Source organism: Benincasa hispida, chromosome 12 (genome assembly GCF_009727055.1).
Source record: "Benincasa hispida cultivar B227 chromosome 12, ASM972705v1, whole genome shotgun sequence".
Lineage (NCBI taxonomy): Eukaryota > Viridiplantae > Streptophyta > Magnoliopsida > Cucurbitales > Cucurbitaceae > Benincasa > Benincasa hispida.
In genome coordinates this window covers 52,896,531-52,911,108 of record NC_052360.1, presented here as the reverse complement: position 1 = coordinate 52,911,108, position 14,578 = coordinate 52,896,531, and positions in this window count along the sequence as shown.

Genomic DNA, 14,578 nt, shown 5'->3' with positions numbered 1-14,578 from the left:
CTGTGTGTGAGTCATGCTTTAAAGGCAAAATGACTAAAAGGTCTTTTATTGGAAAAGGTCACAGAGCCAAATAATCTCTAGAGCTAGTGCATTCAAACCTTTACGGTTTGATGAATGTAATAGCCAGGGGAGGTTATGAATATTTCATCACTTTTACTGATGATTATTCAAGCTACGAGTATGTTTATTTAATAAAACATAAGTCTGAATCGTTTGAAAAGTTCAAAGAATTCAAGGCTAAAGTTGAAAACGCATTAAATAGAACGATTAAAACACTTTGATCTGATCGAGGTGGAGAGTTTTTGGATTCAACTTTCCAGAACTATTTTATAGAACATGGAATAGTTTCCCAACTCTCAGCACCTGGTACCCCTTAGCAGAATGGTGTATCAGAGAGGAGAAATGGAACCCTGTTGGACATGGTTCAGTCTATGATGAGTTACGTTTCATTGCTTAACTCGTTTTGGGATTATGCAGTGGAGACTACAACTTATATCTTAAATTGTATTCCCTTTCAGAGTGTTGCCAAATCACCTCTGGAGTTATGGAACAGTCGTAAAGCCAGTTTACGTCATTTCAGAATCTGAGGCTACCCAACACATGTGCTTGAGGCCAAACCAAAGAAACTGGGACCACATTCAAGGTTATGCCTATTTGTAGGCTACCTCAAGGGAACAAGGGGTGGTTATTTCTATGATCCTAAAGAAAACAAAGTATTTATATCGACAAATACTAATTTTCTTGAGGAGAACCACATAAGGGAGTACAGACCCAAAAGTAAAATTGCGTTAAATGAACTTTTTAAAGAAACTACTGAATCTTCAACAAGAGTTGTTGAAGAGCCTATTACCTCAACAAGAGTTGTTGAAGTAGGTTCATGTAGTAGGTCAAATCCACCTCAAGTTTTGAGGGAACCTCAATGTAGTAGGAGGATTACGAACCCACCTATTCGCTATATGGGTTTAACTGAAATCCTAGCTATGGTAGTTGATGGAAAAGTTGAGGATCCATTGTTTTACAAGAAGGCAATGGAGGATGTTGACAAAGATGAATGGATTAAAGCCATGGATCTTGAAATGGAGTCTATATACTTCAATTCAGTTTGGGATCTTGTAGATCAACCTGATGGGGGTTAAACCTATAGATTGTTAATGGATCTACAAGAGGAAACGGGGTGCTGATGAGAAGGTGCAAACCTTCAAGGCTAGACTAGTGACAAAGGGTTATACCTAGGTAGAGTCGACTATGAGGAGGCTTTCTTGCCTGTTGCCATGCTAAAGTCTATTCGAATATTCCTATCCGTTGCCTCATATTATGATTATGAGATATGGCAACTGGATGCCAAGATTGCTTTTCTGAATGGCAATCTTGAGGAAACCATTTATATGGTGCAACCCGAGGGATTCATAATCCAAGGTCAAGAGCAAAAGGTTTACAAGCTTAACCGTGAAGGAACTCTTATAAGAGTACCTATGAGCGGAAGCGGATCTTTCTTCAGAACAAAACTCGCTCTCACACGAACGAACTCCTTGCACTCACGCTAGAATGTCAGGCAATCGTTCAGCACCTTTAGTCGTCTACCACGAATGGCTTCGCATGAACACCAGAAAATAGGAACGACACCACCACTCGGAGCCCTCAGTATTCTTGGAGTGAGAATCCAAAGGGTGGGCCTTATTCTAATTTGGTAGAGGTGCAGAGGAAAGGCAATCGTGTACTAAAGATCAAGCAAGTGGGAGAAGTGAAAGACTATCGTATAATCGGGTGGTTGATCATTTAGGCGAGGTACACGATCATGTAGTAAAAGCTAGGCGATCGTCTATACGATCGTTTAGTTCATCTCAGGCGCTAAGCAATCGTCTAGGAAACGATAAGCGGACGTTTAGGAAAGCGCACACGGGTTTTTGATCGTTTAGTAAACGCGATGCGCTATCGTATAGGCTCTCAAATACTATGCAATCAATTGCAAACACACCTTGAGCGCTTATGCGTCTCTCTTATAAAATGAAAATCATTTTCATTTTATTCTTTACTTATTAAAACTAAATTGAACGTCCCACTAACGCATGAATTCAGAGAAAACGTCGGGCAATTATCTCATAACCGTCTATTTAATAAAATAATAAATATAATCATATTATATGCATAACCTACAGTTTGATATCATATATCAACCATAGTGTTTTCTCCTCTACTTGATTTAAATCATATTTATATCCAATTTCCTCTAAATTAATGTATCTCATAAATTTAGTTAATTATATCATATATAATCGAACTCCCTCTTGCCAATTTGAACATTTCAAACTGATCCAAAAACTGATTCTTAACTTGTATCCAAGCTACCAAGGGGACCTTATGGACCTATGGCTCGAAGCTCCAACGTGAATAGCTGACTAAACTTTTTAGCCACGAAATCCACCATCCGTTAACTGCCAGACATTTCACTAAAGACCGATAGCTGAACACTTCTTACCACATATATATTTCTGTGTTCATCGGATATAATCAATCATGGGTACAATAACCCTTTACAGATACTCGTAAGTACAGTTGGGCCAATTTACCATTTTGCCCTTGTAGTTATATCTCACTCCTTAAGTACCATTGATCCCTCTAATGATCAATACAACATAGTCCAACTATGTGTGAACACCTCTCAAGCCAAGAGAAGGTGTGTGGCACCACATCGTTCAAGCCCTAGAATCAGCCCTTAAGGAAGCTATCTATCTACTTACCCATGCTTCAGGGAAGAAGTGAATTCTATCTTGTGTAGTTGGGTTCCCAGCTCCCAAATCAAACGAATCCCCAAAGTGGTAGATTTGAGTCGGTAGCCTAGCCACTCGTACCCATGCAAATCAAAGGACCACCCTCAATGGCAGGAGTTCCTAACTCACTCAGGATTGAGGCCATGTTACTTATGGTCATCCTAATGAAGTGAAGTCTCTGTCATGAACAGTGTTATATAACGAGATGTTAACACTTCGTGGTCAGGTCTTATACGAACTCTTTGTATAGGACGCCCCCGCTTGCATGTCCCCTACAAGAATGATCAGGATCAGACCATTTGTGACAAGTCACAACACTTGTAACTATTCCACAAAGCGGGCTGCATCTGTAGCGTTACCAGGATAAGGTTTCCCTCATATAACTATATACTACAGACCATTTTAGTTATCACCTAAGACATGATCCACTTGTTGTTGGGGTTGATGGCCTAAAGTCTCGTGTTCTATAGTTTGTTAACAGTATATACGAACACCGATGATTGTTAATATATGATATTTACTTCACATCTTGTTGTTTTGCTCGGTTAATTATTTTATTTGCTTTACCATAAACCAATAAACACAAAATCCCTGGTTATCTGTATATGACTCAATCATGTATGTGGTGACATACAAGTGGATCATGTCTTAAGTGATAACGAAAATGGTCTATAGTAAATGGATAAAGGAGGGAAATCTTACCCTGGTAACGCTACGGATGCAGCTCGCTTTGTGGAATGGTCACAAGTGTTGTGACTTTTCACAGATGGTCTGATCCTGATAATTCGTGTTGGGGACATGCGAGCGGGGGCGTCCTATACAAAGAGTTTGTATAAGAACCTAACCACGAAGTGTTAATGTCTCGTTATATATAACACCGTTCATGACAAAGACTTCACTTCATTAGGATGACCATAGGTAACATGACCTCAATCCTGAGTGAGTTAGGAACTCTTGCTATTGAGGGCAGTCCTTTGATTTGTATGGGTGCGAGTGGCGAGGTCGCCGATTCAAACCTACCATTTTGGGGATTTGTCTGATTTGGGAGCTGGGAACTCAGCTACATAAGATGGAATTCACTCCTCCCCCGAGGTAGGAGTAAGTAGATAGATGGCTTCATTAAAGGCTGATTTCGGAGCTTAAACGATGTGGCGCCACACATCTTCTCTTGGCCCGAGAGGTGTTCATACATAGTTGGACTATGTTGTATTATTCATTAGAGGAATCACTGGTACTTAATGAGTGAGATGTAACTATAGGAGCAAAACGATAAATTGACCCAACTGTACTACGAGCATCTATGAAGGGTCATCGTACTCATTATTGGTTATATCCGATGGACACAGAAATATATCTGTGGTAAGAAGAGTTCAACTGTTGGTCTTTAGTGGAATCACAGCAGTTAATGAATGGTGGATCTTGTGGCTGAAGAGTTTAGTCAACTATTTAAGTACCGTTGGAGTTTCAAGCCACAGGTCCATTAGGTCACCTGGGTAGCTTCGATAAAGTTGAGAACCAGTGTTTGGGTTAATTTGAAATGTTCAAATTGACAAGAGGAAATTCAATTATATATGATATAATTGGATTAGTTAATTATATATGATATAATTGGCTAAATGTATGAGATACATTATTTTGGAGGAAATTAGATATAAATATGATTTATATCAAGAAGAGGAGAAAATACTATAGTAGATATATGATATCAAANGTAAGAAGAGTTCAGTTGTTGGTCTTTAATGGAATCACTGACAGTTAACGGATGGTGGATCTCGTGACTAAAGAGTTTAGTCAACTATTCACGTACCGTTGGAGCTTCGAGCCACAGGTCCATTAGGTCATCTGGGTAGCTTGGATAATATCGAGAACCAATGTTTGGGTTAATTTCAAATGTTCATATTGACAAGAGGAAGTTTAATTATGTATGATGTAATTGGACTAGTTAATTATATATGATATAATTGGCTAAATGTATGAGATACATTAATTTGGAGGAAATTAGATATAAATATGATTTATATCAAGTAGAGGAGAAAATACTATAGTAGATATGTGATATCAAACTATAGGATATAAATATAATATGATTATATTAATTAATTAGTTATATGATAATTAATTAATTGTCCACGTTCGAACGTGGGAAGTGGGTTGCGATGGTTATGGTAACCAGTGGGTTAAAGAAATGAAAGTCGTTTTTTATTCCTCACAATCATGCATTTGTTTTCACCCACGCCCAAAAGAATTTGTGAAAGCAATCGCGAGAGCCTATACGATAGAAGCTCGTTCGTCTAAACAATCGTCTACTTCACATTTTCTCTAAACGATCACATACGTCTTTCTTAAACGATCGTTCAGTTTTTCCTAAACGATCGTGTAACTTTACTGTATGATAAGCATTTTCGCTATACGATAGCAGAGTTCATTTCCCACTTGCTTATCGTCTACACGACGCCTTCTCCTCCATCCTCTACCAAACTCACCAAAGCCCACTCTTTGGGTTTTTTACGCCGAGAATACTCGGGTTTCTCTTGTGGTGGTGTCGTCCCCGCTGCATTGTTCGTGTACATTCTGATCTTGCTGTTGTAGTCGACATACTCGCCAGATGCTGGTAGATCGGTGGGAGGTTTTCCGCTGCTTTGGGTTCAGAAGTGCGAAAAGAGTCTTCAACTAGTATGAACTCTTTTGCCTTGTGTTTTATTGTATTCTGAGCATGCCGATAATGAATTTTATATGCATAACCGTATGTTTGGAATGTATGTTGTTTGTGTTTCGGTCATTATGAAATCGGAGCGATCTAAGCTCACTCATGGAACTCTCGGTATGAGATACTTCACTTGTATGTCACCACATACATGCTTAAGTTACATAAAGACAACAAAGGATTTTAGTTTATTGGTTTCTGGTAAAGCAAATAAAACATCCAAATGTGCAAAGTCAAGAAGTGAAGTAACTATCATATATTATACATCACAAGTGTTCGTACAAACTATTTACAAACTACAGGACACGAGACTTTAGAGCATCATCCCCAACAATCTCCCACTTATCCTAAAGTGACTGAGGAGTGTACAAAAACTAGTACAAAGCAATAAACTAAGGCATAAAAGCCCAATACAAAAAAATCTCCCACTTGCCCTAGTCCAGCTGTGAGCNAAAATCTCCCACTTGCCCTAGTCCAGCTGTGAGCGGTCCTGTAGACCCATGCTCTGAAGGTGACCCTCAAACATTGTAGCCGTGAGAGCCTTCGTAAACGGGTTAGCAACGTTGTGCTCTGAAGCGATCTTCGTGACGATTACTCCCCTTGATGCACTATCTCACAGATCAGGTGATACTTCCGCTCTATGTATTTATTGCACCTTTGACTCCTAGACTCTTTAGAGTTTGCCACAACACCACTATTGTCACAATAGAGGGTGATGGGCCTAGATATCTAGAATAACTTCCAGTTCCATCAAGAACTTCCTGAGCCAGACGGCCTCCTTAGTAGCTTCGCAAGCCGCTACGTACTCCGCCTCTTTAGTGGACTCGGTGATGTATCCCTACTTAGTGCTTCGCCACACTACAGATCCTCCGTTAAGAGTAAAAATTGACCCTGAAGTGGACCTGCGAGAGTCCTTATCAGTATAAGTCAGAATCCGTGTATCCAGTAAGGATCAAATCCCTAGATCCATACACGAGCATGTAGTCCGTCGTTCTCCGAAGATACTTGAGGATGTTCTGTACTGTGGTCCAGTGACCCTGGCTTAGGTTAGACTGATACCTACTGACTATCCTCACAACATAGCAGATGTCTGGTCCTAATGATTGCTATGTACATCAAACTGCCAACAGAATATGCATATGGGACCCGTCTCATTTCCTCAACCTCTTGAGGCGTCTTAGGACACATGTCCTTAGACAAATTGACTCCATGCCTGAACAGCAGTAGGCCCCTTTTGGAGTCCTGTATCGAGTACTTGAGCAACATCTTGTCAATGTACGATGCTTGAGACAGTACAAACTGAGCCTCTCCCAAATCTTTCATTTGGAATTAGGTCACTAGCCAGTTTTTAACTGCAGTCAGTAGACCTACACCATTCCTAATGAGTAGTATATTGTCTACATACAACACTAAGAAAACTACTGAATCGTTGACAATCTTCTTGTATACATAAGGTTCATCAAAATTTTAGTAAAAGCCATACGATTTGATCGCAGTATCAAATTGAATGTTCCAACATTGAGACATCTATTTTAGCCCATAAATTGACCGATTAAGTTTGTAAACTTTTTTCTCTTGACATTGAGCAATGAATCCCTTGGGTTGCACCATGTAAATGGTCTCCTCAAGACTTCCATTCAGAAAGGCCATCTTGATATCCATTTGCCAAATCTTATAATTATAATATGTTGCATCAACAGGAGGATGCGGATGGACTTTAACATGGCAACAGGTGAGAAAGTCTCCTCATAGTCGACTCCTTCTACCTGGGTATAACCCTTTACCACAAGTCAGGCCTTTAAGGTTTACACTTTCCCATCAGCACCCCATTTGCACTTGTAGATCCATTTACAACCTATATGTCTTACCCATCAGGCTAATCTACAATATCCCATACTGAATTGAAGTACATCTACTCCATCTTGAGATCCATGGCTTTGAGCCATTCATCCCAATCTATATCCTCCATTGCCTTCTGATAAGACAACGGATCCTCAACGTCGCCATTTGCTACCATAGCAAGGATTTCTATGAAACCAAGATAGTGAATGGGCGGGTTCGCAACACACCCACTGCGTCGAGGTTCCCTCAACTTTTGAGGTGGAATCGACCTACTAAATGAACTATCATCAACAACTCTTGCTGATGAAGCAGGCCCTTCAACAACTTTTGTTAAAGTTTCAATAGTTTCGTTGGAAAGCTCACGTAACACGACTTTATTACGTGGATTGTGCTCCCTAATATGATCCTCCTCCAGGAAAGTAGCGTTCGTGGAAACAAACACCCGATTTTTTGATGGATCATAAAAATAACCCCCTCGTGTATCTTTGGGGTAGCCTACAAAGAGGAATAACTTCAACCGTGGTTCCAATTTCTTGGGATTTTCCTCAAGCACATATGCTGGGAAACCCCAAATGCGAAAGTGATGTAAACTAGCTTTACGCCCATTCCATAACTTCAGAGTGTTCTTGCTACACTATTCGAAGGAACACAGTTGAGTATGTAAGTTGCAGTCTCCATTGCGAAACCCCAAAACGAGTCTGGTAAGAAAGTGTAACTCATCATCGAACGAACTATGTCTAACAAGGTTTTATTTCTCTTCTCCGCTACACCATTCTGCTGAGGTGTACTTGGTGCTAAGAGTTGGGAAATGATTCCATGTTCTATCAAATAGTCCTAGAATCCATAATAAAAAAACTCTTCACCCTTATCTGATCAAAGTGTTTTAATTCGTCTATCTAAGGCATTTTCAACTTCAGCCTTGAACTCTTTGAACTTTTCAAAGGATTCAGATTTCTGTTGCATTAGATAAATATACCCATACCTAGAGTAATCATTAGTGAAAATTATAAAATACTTATAGCCACATCGAGCTCGCACATTCATAAAATCACAAAGGTCAGAATTTACTAACTCAAGAGGCTCTTTCTCTCAATAACCTTTTCCAGTAAAAAGGTATTTTAGTCATCTTACCCTCAAGGAAAGATTCGCACACCGGTAAAAAATTTTCTTCTAAGTTACTTAGAAGGCCATTCTTCACTAATCTCTCAATCCTATTGAGATTGATGTGCCCTAATCGAAGCTGCCAAAGTTGGGCATTTTCTTTTGGAGAAATTCATTGATGTTTAGATTGAGTTACGACTATGTTATGGAGGGAACTTAAGGCTAACGGACTTAGCACATACAAGTTACTTTCCAGATTAGCTGTACAAATTTCAACACCATCTTTATGAATAAACATTTTATCCACATTAAAAGAAAGCATATATTTACATTGTAACAGATACTTTACAGAAATAAGGTTCCTTTTTAGTTCAGGAACTACATAAACTTCTTTTAAAACTAGAAACCTATTCTATAAAGATAATTAGATGCCTCCCACTCCTACAGTTGAGACGACGTGCCCGGTGCCTACTCGTATCGTCATCTCACCAGCTTCCAGCTGCCGCCAGGATCTAATCCCCTAAAAAGAAGAACAAACGTGATTAGTGGTGCCTGAATCAATTATCCAGGCAGAATCATCATTCTCCACTAAACATGTTTCTAGCACAAGTAAATAATATTTACCTTTGTCTACCTTGGCCTTAGCCTTCCTTTCCTTTAGCCAGTAACGATAATTCCTCTTCTAGTATCCATCCTGATTGTAGTGGAAACATTTTCCTTTTTCAACCGACGGTGGACGCCTCTTTAGGGCGACAAGTGGCAGGTTAGCAAGAGCTTTCCCTTTCCCCTTACCACCCTTCTTCTTCTTCCCCTTTGCAAAGTTAGAAGTAGAAGGTGCAGACTTCATTCTTGAGGTCAAACCTTGATGGAACGTCCTAGAAGATGAAGTAACATTTGCCTCACCCCTTTCCTCTCTTTACCTTTCAGTAAAGATTGGTATGTCTACAACTCATTGAGGAGAGTTGTAAGGGTGTATTCCACTTTGTTAAGAATCGCATTGCTAACAAAGTGGAGGAAGCTCTCCGATAATGAATGCAGGATGATGCTAACCTGACTGCCCTCATCGATTTTATACCCATTCATCTCTGTCACATTGAAGTGGACAATCATGTTAAGCACAGGTTTACGAACAATGCCTTCCTTAATTCTAGAGTTGAAGTTGTATTTTAGAGCCTCATACTTGAGCTGTGGTTGTCTGAACATTTCCCGTAGGGACTCCATGATCTCACGCGCTGAGACCATGGGCTTATGCTTCTTAGCCAACACGTCACTAAGACTGGCCAAGATATAGGCTTGGGCCTTTTCGGTTGCCCGTGTCCATCGCTCGTACGCCTCTCGAACATTTCGAGCGACATTGGAAGCTGGAATAGGATGACAGACCTCGATAAGGGCAAACATCAAATCCTCGATGATGAGTATCGTCGTGATCATATGTTTCCAACTTGAATAGTTGTCGCCAGTAAGTTTTTCGGCACTAAGCAAAGCGATTGTGGCTATAGCCATTTTTAAAACATTGCTGAAAAAACGAACAAACTTTTATAAGAATTTGCTAAACCATATTTTAACCAATTGGTTTTTACAAAATAGTTTCCAAGTACCCTAAGTGATTAAGACTTCTATTGTGCAATGATGCCCCAACGAGGCAGGACAAACATCACCGGTGGGGTGATCAGATGCCCCTTCACTGGAATGAGACATTCTCAACCATCAGGCAGAACCAATTCTTGGAACTGAATCTAATAACCACCATTTATTTGGTCCAGAACTATTAACCCTTAACAATTTCGCGTAAGTGTGACCCTTCATTTTTTGTGCCAGAGTCCCGCCCTAATGAGCCCACCATAAGGAAGAAGCAAATTAGGACAAGAGACTCAGTAACCTTATCCTCTTACAGGAGATCAAATAAAGAAACGCGCAAAACTGCCATCCTATAGGGGGACACTCCTAGAGTGCCTCGAGGCGATGCACAAAAACTTTATTCAATCCAACGAAGGAGACCGTGGGATATGCTGTCACACTTCTCGCTCCCACATACTATGAACATTCTCTCCATCCACCTTGATATCGACCTACCCAAACGCCATCCTTTAGGGAACACTCCCAGGGTGCCATGAGGCCGAAGGTAGATCTCTCAGTCACCCTTTGACGAAAGGAACATAAGATCCGGTTTAAATGAAGCATCATATGGCCCAAGCACCTCCCACTGAATGTTCTACCTTGGGGTTCATTAACCTAGACAATCTGGCTTCTAATTTTAGTTTATGTCTTTTATTAAGTACGCTCATAAACAACTTTTATCTATGAAAAAGAAAAAACAAGTTCAAGTAGTCACATTTAAACACTTTAATAGATTGTCATTAACTTGCATGCATGCATCAAATCTATCTAATTCACCTTTCTAGGTAGGTTCCCAGGTAGGGGTATTACGTTTCCGTCAACTTAAATACCCAAGCCTAGACAGAACCCGCCTTAGACAAAAGGTCCCTTATAGATAGATGTGCTACACTTTAACCTTTTATTAGTCAATTTAATCCTATTAAACTGATTAAAAGGTTAAAGCCTAAGGGTTGCTAATCATATTAGAACTGTGATCTTAGGTCTATGTCATCCAAATTTTAAACATTTTAAAATCATGAATTAAACCTAAGTGAGCATGCATATTTTTCTTATTGCTTTTAGTTCTAATTTCTCTTTAACCTTTAAAAAGAAACAACTAGAACACATTGTCACACAACAAGGTATTTATAACGCTTATGAAATAACCTATATGTCATGCTTGATGCAATGTCCAGTCACTACTATGCATAACTTTTATATACATGTAATAACCAAGCAAACATGCTTTTCATTCACCCTTATACTATAACAATTATAATATAAAGATGATGCATGTCAATGCTTTTAATGCATGCATAAATATAACTCTTATATTATATGATGCATGAGCATGCTCTTATGTAATTTAAATCATGCTTCTCTAAATCATAACATTTATAATAAAGAGCTGATGCATAACCAATGCATAACCTAAGGTGGGATTTTTTATATGTGCATACCATATGACATATAAAATAAACCATACATCTCATGTATTAAATAACACAGATTAATGGACCGGGATGAATCAACACAAAACCAGAATGAAAAATTCTATCACATTTTTCCATCAAGCAAACTGGTTCACAAGCTAATTAGGTCTTGAACGGCCAGGCGAAGCTCCATCATTTAGTAAATGCCTCCAGGTAAACGATCATGTAGCGTACACTAGACGATAGCGCTAAAGATAAACGGTCGCTTAGACGACAATGCGACTATAAAGCCTGATCGTCTAGATGATCGCTTAACTCACGAAAGGTAAACGATTTACCACTCAATTTACTTCGCGATCGTATAATTAGTAACTAAGCGATGAGGCTTGCTAAGCTATACGATCGTCTAGTGCGCGCGCGCATTAAACGACCCCGAGCATTTGATACTCAGCAATCATCTATCTCATCATCTATACAACTCGACCAACGTTTGGTCATCTTCTTCCTCAAAGAAAAACAACCCTTGCTCCAAACTTCTCCACGAACAACTCAAAACTCAAACTAACTTTGAAATTACAGACTCGATAGAAATTAATTATGCCCAAAAACGCAAGGGCCTTTACAATTAACGTGAAATGTAAAAGAATTTAACAAACTGAGGTTTCATCCCAGAAGCTCCATTAATCAACACATTCACAAACGATTTAACAATTAAAACAGAGAGTAAACATGTTTCACCCACCGAGAATGTAAATGCAATTCATTGCATCAATGAATTTGGAATATCAGAAACCTGGCTCTGATACCAATTGAAAGAACTCTTATACAAGAGTACCTATGAGTGGAAACGGATCTTTCCAATTCATTGTGACATAATTTTCACATATAAATTCACACATACAGATATGCATTAACAAGGCTAAATTACTGGCATACTTAAAGGATAAAATACAAGAAAACGAGGACTTACCAGTTGAAGTCTTTCTTTAGAATAAAACTCACTCTCACACGAACAAACTCCTTGCGCTCACGCTAGAATGTCAGGCAATCGTTCAACACCTCTAGTCGTCTACCACGAATGACTTTGCACGGACACCAAGAAACGAGGACGACACCACCACTCGGAGCCCTCAGTATTCTCGGAGTGAGAATCCAAAGGGTGGGCTTTGTTCGAATTTTATAAAGGTGTGAAGGAAAGGAAATCGTGTACTAAAGATCAAGCAGGTGGGAGAAGTGAAAGACTATCATATAGTTGGGTGCTTGATCGTTTAGGCAAGGTACGCGATCGTGTAGTAAAAGCTAGGCGATCGTCTATACAATCATTTACTTCATCTCAGGTGCTAAGCGATCATTTAGGAAATGGTAAGCGATCGTTTAGGAAAGTGCACATGGGTGTTCGATCGTTTAGTAAATGTGATGCGCTATCGTATAGGCTCTCAAATACGATGCGATCGATTGCAAACACACCGTGAGCAATTATGCGTCTCTCTTGCAAAATGAAAACCATTTTAATTTTATTCTTCAATTACTAAAACTGAATTGAACTTCCCACTAACGCATGAACTCGGAGAAAACACCAGGCAATTATCTTATAACCATTCAATTAATAAAATTATAAATATAATCATGTTATATTCATAACTTATAATTTGATATCATATATCAACCATAGTGTTTTCTCCTCTATTTGATATAAATCATATTTATATCCAATTTCTTCCAAATTAATGTATCTCATCCATTTAGTTAATCATATATAATTAACTAGTTCAATTATATCATATATAATCGAACTCCCTCTTGTCAATTTGAATATTTCAAACTAACCCAAAAACTTATTCTCAACTTGTATCCAAGCTACTAAGGGGACCTTATGAACCTATGGCTCGAAGCTCCAACGGTATGTGAAAAGCTGACTAAACTTTTTAGCCTTGAGATCCACCATCCTTAACTGTCAGGCATTTCACTAAAGACCGACAGTTGAACTATTCCTACCACAAATATATTTCTGCTATCGGATATAACCAATCATAAGTACGATAACCCTTCACAAATGCTCGTAAGTACAGCTGGGCCAATTTACCGTTTTGCCTTGTAGTTACATCTCACTCCTTAAGTACCACTGATCCCTCTAACGAACAATACAATATAGTCTAAATATGTATGAACACCTCTCAAGCCAAGAGAAGGTGTGTGGCGTCACATCGTTCAAGCCCTGGAATCAGCCCTTAAGGGAGTTATCTATCTACTTATCCTTGCTTCGGAGAAGAAGTGAATTCCATCTTGAGTAGCTGAGTTCCCAGCTCCTAAATCAAACGAATCCTCAAAGTGATAGGTTTGAGTCAGTGGCCTGGCCACTCACACCCATGCAAATCAAAGGACCGCCCTCAATGGTAGGAGTTCCCACTCACTCAGGATTAAGGTCATGTTACCTATGGTCATCCTAGTGAAGTGAAGTCTCTGTCATGAACGGTGTTATATAACAAGACGTTAACACTTCGTGGTCACGTCTTATACAAACCTTTTGCATAGAACACCCTCGCTCGCACGTCCTCTACACGAATGATAGGATCAGACCATTTGTGACAAGTCACAACACTTGTAACTATTCCACAAAGCGAGCTGCATCTGTAGCGTTACCAGGATAAGGTTTCCCTCCTATATCCATATACTACAAACCATTTTGGTTATCACTTAAGACATGATCCACTTGTATGTCACCACATACATGCTTAAGTCACATAAAGACAACCATAGATTTTAGTTCATTGGTTTATGGTAAAACAAATAAAACATCCAATGTGCAAAGTCAAGAAGTGAAGTAAATATCATATATTATACATCACAAACGTTTGTACAAACTGTTTACAAACTACAGGACCCGAGACTTTAGGGCATCATCCCCAACAAATCGGTCCATTTATGGACTAAAATAGGCATCTCGATCTTGGAACATAAGGTTTGATATGATTAAATTTATTTAATTATATATGATATAATTGACATAATGTACTTAATACATTATAGTTTAATTGGATGAATAAATATTTGAATGTGATTCAAATATATTTTCTATGAATGAGATTCATAGTTGTTAAATTTAATATAAATATGATTTATATTAAATACCATAA